At 42.3% G+C, this 15,131-nt stretch overlaps 1 long non-coding RNA gene across 1 annotated transcript; it reads left to right on the top strand.

Moving 5' to 3' along the window:
• The first annotated feature begins 4,676 nt into the window (after window positions 1-4,676).
• On the top strand, window positions 4,677-13,720 carry LOC114233411 (uncharacterized). Its single transcript, XR_003619557.2, has 5 exons — window positions 4,677-4,858; window positions 6,060-6,129; window positions 7,464-7,498; window positions 8,882-8,947; window positions 13,433-13,720. It is a non-coding gene; the product is annotated as an uncharacterized LOC114233411 (long non-coding RNA).
• Window positions 13,721-15,131: the final 1,411 nt, after the last annotated feature.

Raw genomic sequence — 15,131 nt, 5'->3', positions numbered from 1 at the left:
CTCGGTTGAAAGGGAAACACAGGGCTCCTGACGTACACTCACTGGTAAATCAGGAAATGAAGACATGGAATTCTGTTCCTCAACATGAATTCCATGTCACAGCACAAAGTCTTTAGAAATTCCATGGAAAGGAAGAAATTTAAAGCATGAAAATGCCAAACAAATCACGTGTCCAGAACCCCAGATGTCTCTGTGTGGTTTCCCACCACATACATACTATTTTGCACATTGTTTCTTGGTTCCTGGCACCAGGCAGCCTCCCCTCTTGATCACTGCCTGGTTGGACCCTTCATGGGGTGGAGCACAGTGGGGATGGATCCCAGTAAACTGACACCTGCTCTGGAGTAGGCCTGGCTAGGAAACCCCCAGAGGCAATGAAACATCTTTCAACCTGACTTCAGGTGTGAGAGAATGGCAGTTCTTGACAGATACAGTCTTATTATTTGAAAAATATTAACCAACAATGTTGATTACTATACACACATTGATCCTTATCAGTCTTGGTAACAGAGAGGTATTTTAAAAAGGAATGTCTGGCTCAGAGGGGTCAAGTAATTCACCGAAGATGTACAGTCTAAGTTGATGTCACGGGAGAAACTAAAATCCTGAAATATCCTCAGATGGAAAATGCAAAAGCCAACATTGTGCAACATACTGATGGATCTGTGCCTTCCCAGCAAAGCAACATAATTCCATGTTTTTTGTCTTTACTTTTCAAACTCTTCTGCTTGGGCACCTGCCTTATGCGGGTGTCTCCAGTAAGAGTGCCCATGATGCTCACTCAGAGCCATGGCCTTAATTATCCAGAAGCCCCAGGAGAACGGCACACCAGTGTGGCGCCTATGCTCGTGTTAAAGTAGGTTTGATTACACCCATCTCCATCAGCTAAATCTACATCTGGATTTTTCTCTGCGTAGGTCATAAACATGCCTATGACCTTGCACAGCGCCATCTTCCAGCCACTGTCCTCCTGCCTAAGGGACCTGAGGGCTCTACCTCTCCTTCCATCCTGGGGTCTCCAAAGACACAAGGCCAGTTCATCCTGAAACCCAGATGCCCAGCAGGGCAAGAGCGGGAGAGAGGTGAGCTCTTTATTTCCTGCAAGTGTCTCTCTTGGCTCATGACTCCATTCCTTAAATAGACTCATGCCTCAGAACCCCTTCTGCATGTGGAAATGGCTGGGCAACAGTACCAGCAGGGACCAGTACACTCTCAGAATCAAGCTGAGAGAAACCTCAAAGATCTGAAATCAAGACCCACATCAGTTCTAGGAAGAACTGACTCTCAGCCTGATGAAGTGCCTGGGTTGACTTACTGGTGTGTAGAATGTGGAGAAGAAGAACACCTCAGTGCTACAAGGGGGCAATCAGCCAAATTCAGAATGTGGGAAATTTGACACAAAAATTTCTTAGCTTCTTCCTCTTCTAGCTTCACAAGAGACAAGCTTAAAATGAAAAGGGTGGAAGTAAGGTTAAGTGAATTAAACTAGTATTACTAATGATCTTACTTCTTCATAGATCCCGGGCAGAAGAGAGATAACATAAGGTCATCTATAACATCTCCTTTCTGTTGGGGCCCTTGCACTAACCAGGACAACCAGGCCCAGACCCCACCACTTGCAAAGGCAAAACAGCTCTTTGGAATGTCTCTCACAGATCTGTGTGAGGATGACACACTGCCTGGCCCTCTTCTGGTAGGTCTCATTTTGGTCTTCTGTGGCCTCTCTGAAGGGAAGAGGCAGAACCCTGAAAGGATGTGTTATCACCTAAGTTTATCCCCAAATAGTTGTCATTAGATAGCCCCAGGCTTTGGCTGAGACGCTCTGTAAACATGACTTCAAGAATAAAATCTGATTCAGGTTTCCCAGAGGCATAAGGCAGGTACAACCGAAAAAGACACTCTTGTCCATTCCAGGGATTCAGCAAAGACCCACCTACACAGGCTCAACCAGTCAGGATGGGTCTGTGTGCAGGAATCTGGAGTCTGCCCCACCCTCAGCCTCTCCTGACAATCTCCTTCCTTGAAAGTCACACTCCCTCATCTCACCATTAATTAATTCCATTTCCAGCTGAGTCTATTCAACCTTACAACTCGGATATCTCACATGGATTTGATTGGTATTTCAAGGGCTTATGCATAAAGTCTCACCATCAGGTAAATGAGAATCCATTCAACCTAACAGTGTGTGTCCAGAAAATGACTCAGTGGTTGGCCTGTGTTATCTCAAAGTGAATTCTCAGTGTTAACATTTATTGAGTGTCCAGAGTCCCTCCAAACATGATACTAGATGGAGGGAATTCTTTCTAGAGATGAAGAAGTTCGTCATGTACGTCCATATTGGCTATGACCACAGGCCTGTATCTTTCTTGGAAGCTTTAGGGGGAACTACAATCACCCACTTCACAAACCCAAAGAGAAGCCCTGGTGAAATATGTACTGTGCCCAACACTACACAATACTGAGTAGCATAATAAGTTTCAAATCCTTAGCCTCCTGACTCCGACTCCCATGACCCTCTACACTGTGAGCAGAGAATAGGAACATGCCACAAAGGAAATGACATTGATGGGAAGGGAACATGGAGTGTGAGTCTGATTTTAAAAGAAAAAGCCAGTCTCCAGTCACTTCATGGGGAATAAAGAAGTGGGAATGAGTATGTAAAAACAACTTCCGTACCTGTTTCAGTGTATGAATAGAGAAAATACCTTAAGAGATATCAAAAGACAAATCCAAATTTAGGTCCTGAGCTCCATCACTGTCCCATACATGCCCAGGTCTGCCAGTCAAGGGGGAAAGCTTATGCTCTGGTCTTGTGGATTCTTAGTGCCACATACTTTTCTTTCTTGTAGGACATGCTTTTCTTTATCAATCAAAAAGGGCTGCTCACAGAAGGCATCTTCATAAAATCAGCTGATCTGGACTCATGCAGAATCCTAAAGGACAAACTCAATTCTGGGGCTAAAGTGAACCTGGACAGTGAGTCCGTGCTTGTGGCAGCATGTGTCCTAAAGAAAGGGAACCTTCCAGAATTATCCACACAGAATGACACTGACAGTACAAGAATAGCTTCCTTCGCCATCGTTGCCCAAGAACCAAAGTCATCACAATAGAGTAAGAATCTGAAAAGTTGAAAAACACCTCATTGAGTCAAAATTTAAGGAAGCCTCTTTGGGTATACAAAGCCCCATTTGTTAGATACACTTTCCTTTATCACGCAGAGCACACATACCCTCTTCACTCCTGAACACTCTCTGGAAAATAATAATAAACAACAATAATACTAATAATCATAATACTAATAAAAATTTCAAAATACACACACATTCACAATGTTTAGCAAAACAAATATCCTGTTTTTGATGAAATCACATTAACTTCCAAGTGAAAACAGAGTTTCCAAAAGAAAATTCATATTGTTTGAAAATAGTTATAGAAGTTGACCAGAGTTAGCAAGCATGTGCCTTATGACGAATCCAAAATTTCTTAACCAGGCCAAGGGAAGCCCTGGCCACCCTCAATGGTCATCACTCAGGGCCTTTGGTTGGAGAACCATGTAAGGGTGAGTCAACCCCTGGGGCCTTCTTTCACCTTTCCCAAGTGGATCTTTTCTCAGTAGTTCTTATGCTTAATCCACCACCCCTGATTATGGTTCCATGGTAATGAGCTCCCACCACATACCTCTTCTTATAAATCTGACTTTTAATGTTGGTGTGGCAGCCAAAAACTCAATGTATTTAATATATATATACTAGAGGTCCGGTGAGTGAAATTTGTGCACCAGGGACCCGGGCTTCCCTCGCAGCCCCAACTTTGTCGAGAAGATAGTCTGGTCTAATTAGCATATTACAGACTAGAGACCCAGTGCATGAAATCCGTGCACTGGTGGCGGGGAGTGTCCCTCAGCTTGGCCTGAGCCCTCTTGCAGTCTGGGATCCCCTGGTCCTTACTGCTCAGCTCACTGCTCCTTAGTGCTTCCACTGAAGTGGGAGGGTCTCCCACCACCACTGCTGCACTTGCCAGCTGTGAGCCCGGCTTCTGGGTGAGCAGCACTCCCCTTATGGGAGTGCACTGACCACCAGCAGGCAGCTCCTGAGTTGAGAATCTGCCCCCGAGTAGTCAGTATGCATCATAGTGACTGGTCGTTCTGGTTGTTCTGCCGTAATGGTCGCTTAGGCTTTTATTATATAAGATTATAGACAGTGAGCCAAAACCGGTTTGGCTCAGTGGATAGAGCATTGGCCTGCGGACTGAGGGGTCCCAGGTTCGATTCCAGTCAAGGGCATGTATCTTGGTTGCGGGCACATCCCCAGTGGGGGGTGTGCAGGAGGCAGCTGATCGATGTTTCTCTCTCATTGATGTTTCTAACTCTCTATCTCTCTCCCTTCCTCTCTGTAAAAAGTCAATAAAATATATTTAAAAAAAAAAGATTATAGACAGTGAAATGATACTGTGAAATCACAAGCATCCAGTAACCATTCCATAGGGGAATAATAGACCTGAGAGAGAATTTAATGAGTCCATGTTGGTATGTGGGTAAGCACTGAACAAGAAAATGGTAATGTAGAAATGACTACATAACACAGAGAGGGGTTTGGTTCCGGTCTCTTTGTTTCCAACTTCCTAAGAGAAATGACTGGACTTTGAAAAGTGTGTGCTTCTGTCTTTAGGCTCCTAGAGCTGCTGCCCAGAGCCAACGCTGTGCTCCTGCGACACCTGTTTGGGCTGCTGCACAGCATCCAGCAGCACTCCTTCACCAACCAGATGACAGCTGGCAACCTGGGCGTGTGTCTCTCCCCCAGCATCTTCTGCATGCCCATTCCCTGCACCTCAGACTTAAGAAAGGACTTGAGGAAAAAAGGTAATGAGACCTCTCACTTGAATGCCCTGGGGGGCAGAGTTCCCATTTGGAACCCCAAATTTGAGGTACTAACTCTGAAGGACCAGTGTTGTGAAGTGGACACTTCAATCACAGGCCTCTGGATTGGCAGGGTCAGTTAGCCAACCCCCGAGGGGTATGAGAAGGTAGGTGGTTTACAGGCAAATTTAAAGCCCTTGAGTACCTTCCCTATTCTGACCCAGAAGATTAAACTCTAGATGTTTAAATGATGGAGAGATAAGATAGGCTGGCATCACAGAAAGAACCTGTGCTTATGAGGTTGACAAGCGGATTTAGCTCTTGGCCCAATCACTGAGGGATGTGGAACCTTGGACACAGTTTCCAAGTGCTGGTTTCATCATGACACAGGAGTGGCAACACCAGCTCCTCTGGTTCTTTCCTGACAGGTCCTCAGTGGCCTGGGAGATGTGGGTACCCATGGCTGCACTCACATGGGCCTTCCATACAGTGTGGCCCATTGAGGAAGTATTTGACTACCAATTGGCCTCTGCTATGCATGAGAAAAGTGGTATAAGAGTCCAGACAACGTTATAGAGCTACAACTGGCCTGAAAGATACAGCTTTTTCCCAATCTCACCATCAAGCAAGCATGAGGCAGGAGGTGCATGAGGACTCACTGCAGTGAGACAAATGGGCATGCTTCTCCCAGTTGCCTGCTTCCTTCACAAAAATCCCACAGAACTCTCTGCTTCCCAAGGTTCAGATATTTCTTCACTTAAGAAGTGAATTTTTCTAGTTTTGTCTATTGGGTGCTTTATAAATTTTAATAGGAGGTTATATGTTATTTATACCTCAATAAATTAGAAATATAAAAATAAATAAATACAAATTAATGAGAGAGTATATGTTTTCACCCCAAATATTTTATGTGGGTTACTTGAAGTTTATCTTAGTTTTAAAGATGTAACCATTGTTATAAAATGTTAGCTATAGAACTGGGCCACAAAATGTAACTTTAGACCTGTGATTACAAGTATTTCTAAATGTGTTCCCAAAGTACTCTTGAAAGTTGTTTCTTTGAGAAAACTGCTTTAAATATATTTTTTATTCAACTCCGAATTTTTCTCAGAATTCTTTTCCATTTTGTGAGATCCAGGATTCATGTATGATATGTCAGTTATATGTGATTAATGTGATGCCTGTTTTGCCCTCGGTTTTACAGTTTGATCTTGCACAATTTTTGATCCAAAATGGCCTCAAGATCTTTGGCGAGGACATCACCTCCCTCTGCGGTGAGTCCAATGGGTTGTGACAACAGCAAAAAGTCTGCCTTTACCTCAAAGGATGGAATTGGTATTGTAGGAAAACAGTCCCCCAATCTGCCTGGGGGTTGGGCAGATGCTCAGATGGTGCTGAAGAGCACATGCCAAGGTCAATGACTTCACGTGCTCCTTCTATAGAAGGCTGGCCCACAGGTCAGGGAGGGTTTGCTATGTCCTGAGACCCACAGTAAAATGGCATTAGGAGAACTCATGGTGAGGGAAGACAGGCAGCATAAGGAACAGAGGCCCAGGGCTCTACCCTCACCTCCCTTTCTAGGTTAGGCCACTGGGGATGTGATGTGTGGCTAGACACCTGTCCCCTCTCTACCACTCTTTCAATTTCTTAACATAAGAAATAGTTGAGAAAGATTAAAACTAAGCTTAGCCATATTGGTGGCCATGCTGACCTACATCACAATTTTGAAACCCCTCTGCCCTCCAGACAGCCACCATCTGAAGGAAAGAGACTGAGATGAGCCACACTGAAGACCACACCCCAGCATCAGAGACAACCACCCTATTCGCACCCCTTGCCCATAGCTGATAAAAACCTCCACCCCCTTCCCTCAGTGCAACTCACATCCTGAGTTTGACCCCACTTCTCTCCATCTGCTGTGCTTTTCTGAATACCTCTGTCCTGCACCTAAATTCTTACTTATGCAGTGATAATAACCTGGACACAACCATTGGGTTAAGGCCTCCCTTGGCCTCCTGTGAGCCCTCCAGCAGCAACAGTAAATGGAATTTTTTTAAAACAAAACTTGAACTGAACCCCTCTATGCATAATACATGTGCCCTAGTTGAAACCAGACTCAACTATCTGGAGCACTGCCTGGTTTATCCCCACACCTCCCTTTTCTGCTTTGAGTTACCAGCTGTTTTATCATTGGCCAGTTCTTCTAACTCATGCTGGATTCCTACGTCTCTAGAAGGTTGATAAAAGCAATGTCTAAATCTGGGGATTATTGTCAAGATTATGTAATTTAACGGGTGTAAAAATAATGTGTAGAGAAGCAAACAGGGCTGGCAGAAATCCCTCTGAGGCAGGAGCTCATACTCTCTGAGCTGAGCTCAGCTAAGCACAGCTCTCTGGCCACAGTCCACTCTCTCGGACTCTCAGGGGGAGCAAAGCAGAATCTTGGTCATTGATCATTATTCCTTCATTATTTTTGACATTTCTTGGTTTTATGCCATATACCTCATTGCTTTGTGTCAATTTTTATGAAAAAGAAATTTTTCATGACAAATTGAGGTGAGTCCAGTGCCGAGAGTAAGCTTATACTAAGATAACTGTTTTCATCCAGCAGTGACAACAAAGAAACCTCTGGAGTCCAAGCCAGTGAGTATGGTAGTTCTGTGAAGAACGGCTCTACTCTAGGAAGACACTATGTACCCCTACGTTTCCCTTTTCCCCATATTATATTATCTATGTTATAGGATTGTATTTTATTGTAAATGTTTATATTGATGCTATAAAATTCTTTGTGGCTGAGACACCATTTTATCTGCTCATATTCATACTTTGGTGGAGGCTCCTTTGAACAGATCTGGTCTCAGCTGAGGTCACCCCTGCACTGCAGTCAGCTGGCAGTTCAACTGGAGCTCCCTTTTTTGTCTGTCCGCTGGTGCTGGCTCTCCTTCAAGTGCCTGTGTTTTCTACAAGCTGGCCTTGTCTTCTGTATATGGTGGAGGAAGTGATCCACCAGCAAGAGAGCCTTTTTAAGTCAGTGTGGAAGGGACTACTCGCATATGAGGGAAGACTGGGACACAAGGTAATTGCCCACTATTTCTGAGTGTAAGCCAAAGTGAGCTGTCCCTCCAGCTGGGCAGTCTGCATGCTCACAGGCTACTGTGCTCTCACCATCCCGTCCCTGCTTCCTTCCACACAAAGTTCCTCTGAAGCTGCTGGTGGGTATTTGGCCATGTATGTGCACAAAGACTCCAGCAAATGTAGTCATACAGGATTCTGGATACTAAAAATGGGTCACATTCTAAACTTGACAAGCTCAGAGGAGACTTACATGGTGGTCTTACAAATTCCAAAATTGAAAGTAACCACACAGGATAGTCTGAAATTAAAACTTCCTAACTAAAAGCAAGTCTTGGTGAATAGTCATGTCCTAGGCAGGTGAATCTTTACCTTAACTGAGCCTGTCTATTGTCCTTTTGCACCTATGATAACATATCTTTGGAATGTCAGCAGTAATCCTTTTTTTAAATGTATCTTTATTGTTGAAAGTATTACAGATGTCCCCCCCCTTTTTTTTCCCATTGACCCCCTCCTCCCCACACCTTCCCCTCCCAAGCATTTGTCAAACTATTGTCTGTGTCCATGGGCTATGCATATGTACATACAAGTTCCCCAGTTAATCTCCCCTCCTTGGAAATTCATCAGTCTCTTCATGGTTCTGTGTCTCTGGATATATTTTAATCATCTACAATGTTGGGATGATTTGGTGAAAGGGTTTCAAGTTGACTCAGATCCCAGTTCCACCAGTGGGATCGGGCCTAAACGGGCAGTCGGACATCCCTCGAGGAGTTCCAGATTGGAGAGGGTGCAGGCTGGGCTGAGGGACACCCCCCACCCCCCGTGCACAAATTTCGTGCACTGGGCCTCTAGTATATAATATTATAGCTCAGTGTTCTTAAACAATATGAACACATGTAAGATTTGTATGTCATATCAGAAAAGAATCACTGGCATTTTCCTCTTCTCTGACAGGCATGATGGAAAAAATTAAACCCATGACTGCAACTCTGGCAGGAGTGTCTCAGTTTGCCCTGCTCTGTAAGTTTGTAAACTTTTGATTGTCTTAAGAAAGGAATACCTTTTTCAGAGTCTCTTAACATCTCTTTGTCAATTCCACCATTCTTGAACTCTTTGCATTCAATGAGGAATAACACTGTCTCATTTGAAAAATCAGAATGTGGAAGACTAATGCTACCTGCACCTTCTTTTACTGTTAATAAGTAAACTCCTTTCTCATTTCATTTCTGCAAATAAAAAACAAGGTCTTTGGCCTGCTTTTTTTTTTTCTTTTTACTTATGGTAAGTAATAAAGTTAGCAGAGTCTTCCCTTAAAAAAGTGCAAGTCCCCACAATTAACAAAAGCAGCCTAAAAGAGATATCCTCTCTCTCCTGGTTACAGAGATAGAGATTTCTGCATTATAAAACACACTCAAACAGCCTGATTTGATAAGTTATTAAATTGAGATCATTCTCAAGAATATCAATCTTGTTACCTCTGCAACAGGGGACTTGTGTGAATATTCATAACTGTTTCCAATTTGTATTGTTCTATTAATAGAAATTTGTCCTTGGAAGTATCATTTGAAGAAAAGTTTCTTATAAGACTTTAAAGAGTTTAGGGATTATTGCCAGGCCCTCTGACAATAACCAAAAGAAACTTGCAATTCTGACTGGTTATCTTACTTGGCCTGGTAATATTATTATAGCTCAGTGTTTTTAAACAATATGAATACTTGTAAGATTTGTAAGTCATATCAGAAAAGAATCACTGGCATTTTCCTCTTCTCTGACAGGCATGATGGAAAAAAATAAATCCTGCAATTGACTGCAATTTTTATTGTTTTAAAAAGGGAGATTGAATCTACCAACTTATCAGGAATAATATTTCACAGATATTATGAAAATGGAGGTGTAATGCGCCTATATGCTGCCTAAAAGTAATATATATATATATATATATATATATATATATATATATATATATATATATGGCATAAGGGTACAAAAGTTGAAAATAAAGATAAAAAATATAATAAGCAAATAACATAAAGCTGACATAGCTCTATTCATTTTAAGCAAAATAAACATAAAAACAGAAGCAATACAATTGCAGTTTATTAACTGTTATAAAGTTAACATTTACTAGGAATATGTAACAATTCTAATTTGTATGTACCTAATACCATATATAAAGTCAATATTTGCTGAACTACAGAGAGAAAATATAAAATTAAGATACTTAAAACACAACTTTCTCTGCAATTAATAGATTAATCATTTAAGGAGGGTTGGGAAGATTTGGTGAAAGGGTTTTAAGTTGGCTCAGATCCTAATTCCCTCTCTTCTAGGGATAGCTGACATTGGGCTTGGTGTCTTGAGCTTACAGATCTGTCTAAGCTGACCTCAAGCAGCCTCATTCATTTACTGCAGTAAGACATAATATGAAAATGTTTGAGAATTGGGATAATGAACTTATATTGAAGACTGTATTCAACAATGGGATATTATTTTTAAGAAGACATGGATGCAGACAACAGTATGGATATTCCCAGAGGGAAGGGGTTCAGGAGGAAGTTGAAGAGAGTAAAGGGAGATAAATGGTAGTGGAAGGAATTTGGGGTGGTAAATTCACAATACAATATACAGATGATGTGTTGTAGAATTATATACCTGAAGCCTATATAATTTTATTAACCAGTTACCCCAACAAATTCAATTCATAAAGAATACATATAACATTTATAAAAATATTATTAACCATATTCTAAACCATAAGTCCCAACATATGTCAAAGGATCACAATTACACAGATATATTCCTTGATAATTTCCCAACATATGTCAAAGGATCACAATTACACAGATATATTCCTTGATAATTAAAGGAAGTTAGAAATCATTAAAAAAATAAGTTAAAAATCCATAAATTTTGAAATTATAAGAGTATTTTTAAATTTTAACCCATGATAAAGAAGAAATAAAGTTAAAACTGAAAGTTAAAAGCAAACTATAATTCCACCTACTTGTGATTGCAGTTAAGTGATAATTTGAAGGAAACCGATAGCCTTAAACACTTGTGTCAGAAAAAATAATAAAGTGAAAACTAAAGTGTTAAATATCAATCATAAAACGTTGGAAAATAAACATAAGACTGAACAGAGAAAGAAAATAAAGGCAAAAGCAGCAATTAACTAAGTTTATAAAAGGTAGAATTAACAAAGCCAAAGTTCATTCTTCTAAAAGGCCTGATACTACCAAACTATAGAACAATGGTTCTCAACTGAGACCCATTTTGCTTCTTGCTTCCCTCTCCCCCACCTTCCCAGGGGACATTTGACAAAGTCTGAAGACATATTGTGATTGAAACTGGAATGAGTGATTGGAAGTGATACCGGCATGTAGTGGGCAGAGGCCAGCGATGCTGCTACACATCCCATAGTGCACAGTACAGCACCCACAACAAAGAATCATCTGACCCAAAGCATCAAAGCTGAGAAGCCCTGACTAGACAGATGGATGATGATTTGAGAGAGGCCTTTAGGAAACAACATTAGGAATGAAAAGGGAGTCACATCTGCAAATACAGAAAGAGCTTAAGTACAGAATGATAATAAGAACAAATATATGCAAAAATATGTAGATATTTACACAAAGATGTATAAATTCCTAGAAAACTACAATTTACCCAAGCTAACTCAAGGAAAACACACACACACACACACACACACACACACACACACACACACACACACACCCTGAATAGTTCTATAACTGTTAAAAATAACCGATGCAATGTTCAAGATGGCAGGTCTCGCTTGCATGGCCTCTGAGAACCAAACAAGCAGTTACAGTTAAATTGGGAAACAACTGCCCTGAATTACTAACTGGAGACTAGATGAGGAGGAGACTTTCAACCAAGGGCTACAGAAGCCACCTGGAGATTGGGGGGCTTGTGAGGGGCGGGGGGAGGAGGTAAGGAAGGACAAGGGGGGGAGGGCAGAGGTGCAGAAGGGGCTGCCCCACTCCCACAGGTGCAGGTTATGGAGGGAAACCTCAGTGAGGGGTTCCCCCTGAGAGGAGGAAGCATAGACCCCAGACCAGGCTCCCCAGACCCAGCACCAGGAACAGGCCCACATAGCATCCAGCTGTGAAAGGCAGCAGGGTTTCTGTCCACCAAGGAGAGGCAGAGCCTCTGGAGTCAAAGCCACCCATTTAAATGGCCAATGGCCAAAACTTGCCTTCACAGTCACTCACCCTGGGCTCCTGTGGAGGGCGGTGAGGACTGGAGCCCCTGAAGAGAGTCTGGGGTGGCTGGCCTTGGGGAGAGACCTGAGGGAGGGGCCACCAGGATCCCTGGGCTGAGTTACCCCCTGATGCCACAGCAGTATCTTCCCTCTGAGCAGGATCAGCCTGGGGAAAGCAGCTACCCCCACCCCTCCCCTCTGGAATCTGCTCACCCCACCCTGCATAAGCCCTGCTGCTGCAGCATAGGCTGGGGCTTAGAAGGCTGGGCAGTCTCAGAGGTTGGCAGTGACTGGCTTTGCTGTGGGGCCATTCCCCCCACTTTCCAGGGAACCTCATGGGAGATCCAATAGAAACTCCATCCCCAGGTTCCAGCAGACCAGACCTCTGGCCTCAGTAGCCCCCACCAGCCTGATTACTAGGTGCTCTGCCCTGCCAAGGTCAGGAAAAATTCCAGGTCAGACTCAGGGGAAGAAAAATATACCCACTATCTTCCCTGAAGTCTGAATGGCACCTCCCCCTCATGGGAGATCCAGCTCCCCATCCTTCTGATTCTGCCAGAGGCTCTATCACAGACAACCTTTTCAGTGATTAAGCCCGGTAGCCAGTGAGCAGGCAGAGGCAGGTGGAAGAGGCTCCCAAGATGCCTTGGGACTTTAGCTGACCCATCCCTGGGCCCTGTGCTGGTGAATGCCTGCCTTGAAGTGAAGCTTAGTCCTTCCTGTGTGCAGCCACATCCAGTGGAGGCAGCCACAAACCATAGGTCATTTGTAGCTTCAGACAGGTTGCTGAGGGCCGGGTGTGAACAGCATCTGACATTGACTTGCACCAGAGATCTTCCCGGGAGATCTGAAACCTGCATACCAAGTGGCCGATTTCAGACTTCATCAGAGAAGGATATAAATTTCACTTTTTTAAAAAATTTTTTCTTTTCTTTTCTTCTCTTTCTTTCTTTCTTTCTTTCTTTCTTTCTTTCTTTCTTTTTTTTTTTTTTGCTGTTTTCTTTCTTGTTTACTCATCATATTTTATATTTCTCTTTCCTTTTTACCTCTATTTTCTTTCTTTTTTCTTTTCTTATATTTTTTCTGTTTTTCTTTTCATAACCTTTATTCTTTTCCCTTCTTTCATATTTTCCCATTCTTTTTTTCTTCTCATATTCTTCTTTTTACTGTCTCTTATTATTATTTCTTTTATTTTTTTTTCTTATTTTATTTGTTGTTGTTATTAATGGTGGTGTTTTGTTTTGTTTTTCATTTTGTTTTATTTTGTATTGTTTTGCCAGAATTTAATTGTTTGCCTACAATGTGGCAGGCACAGTTCTAGGCACAGAGGTTATGAGGAGGGACAAATCACACATTCTGTATCATCGAGAAGCTTCTGATTCAGTGCAACACCATCACGCTGCATCACTGAATTATGTGCAAGAAGCCTAAAGTCCTTCATTCGCAGAACTGGGGAGAAATGTCATCTTCTCTTATTCTGTCTGCTGGGCAACTTGGTGCTTCAGTTCTCAGGAATTTATAGCCTTGCAGTGTTGTTAGAGCAGGAGGGAAGGGGGAAAGGCAAGAATGTGGAGCATGACCTCTTTCAAATCATTTGTTTAATGCTTGCCCCAGACTGCCCTTGTCTCAACAGATGCCTCTGACAGTAAGTGTTCTTAACTTTAACACAGCAATAAAAGTGACTTTTTCAATCTTGACATTGTTGTGTTGAAACGGGATTTTTGGACTGGAACATGGGGTGTTCCCCTAGGCAGGCTGGTTCCCGGGCTCTTTGTCTGACGGAGTGGAAGAAGGAATCCACAGACTGAAGATGGTATAGCAAAGGTGGAAATTTACTGAAGAACAAGTACAGACTCCCAAGTGGGGAAAGGGAAAGAATCTCACAGCACAGACTCCCACGTGGGGAGGGGAAAGGAGTCCCACTGAGTTCCTTTTCCCTATGGTTTATAAAGGCTGCAGATCTTTGTGCCTTGATATCCCCTCTGATTGGTCACTATTCCCCTAGACTGGTTACTGTAGTAACTCCTGGGCTCAAAGGTCAACCTCACCTTGGACTTGTGAGGTTTTCCTCCCCTCCTTCCTTTTATTTTGTAAATATAGACCTTTTGCTGTTTTCAGCTCTCTTCTATGGAAATGTACCTATTGCAGCTTTTCAGCTCCCCTATTCTATGGAAATATGCCTTCTGCTGCTCTGCAGCCCTGTGCTTTCTCCATGGTCTCCATAACTTCCAAATTTCTAAAATTTCCTAAGCCTGTTTTTTCACCCCTAAAACTTCCTGTTCAGTGGCCTGATTATTTTATTTAGGTGCTGTTTATCAATATAAGTTGTACTAAAATGATACAGCTTTCTGTCTTGAAAATGTTATTGGCCTCATGTTCTATGGAGGACACTTAAACAAGTAAGGATAATGGGGAAATTATAGTTGAAAAAAGCACTGCAATCACCTGTCATTCTATGTTCATCAGCAGATGATTCATCTAAACAGACATGCTACTACTTAACCTACCTCCTTTCAATTGGGGGAGTGTCACACTCTAATCAGGGGAGTTAAACGCTTAGTCAGTTATAAAGGAAAACTTCATAAGGTGGGAGATCAGGAAAACAAATTTGAGCTTCCTGTGTGTGCATTTTGCCTAATAATACCTGCTTCTGAGTCACCAACAAATGGCAAACTGTGACTCTACTTTTGGAGGTGTTCAATAAAAAGTAAATAAATATTTGCTTAATAATTAATGCCTTGGATTCAATAAGGAAAAGGAAATGATTCTGAAGAAAAGGGAGAACAAAAGGCTCTGTTGAAATTTAAAATTGGTCTCATTTCTCCAAAATTAAATGTACTCAAATTAAATCATTCCACTGGTTTTTTGAGCTTTGATAATTCGATCATGACTTTTTCACAATAGCTTCATCCTTTCATCTCTAGGTATAGGGGTGGGCGAACAGCATAATAACAAAGAGCTGTTGGGTGTGATAGACAT

This window comes from Eptesicus fuscus, chromosome 3 (assembly GCF_027574615.1).
Source record: "Eptesicus fuscus isolate TK198812 chromosome 3, DD_ASM_mEF_20220401, whole genome shotgun sequence".
NCBI classification, from domain to species: Eukaryota; Metazoa; Chordata; class Mammalia; order Chiroptera; family Vespertilionidae; genus Eptesicus; species Eptesicus fuscus.
This window is presented reverse-complemented; position numbering and strand designations above follow the sequence as displayed.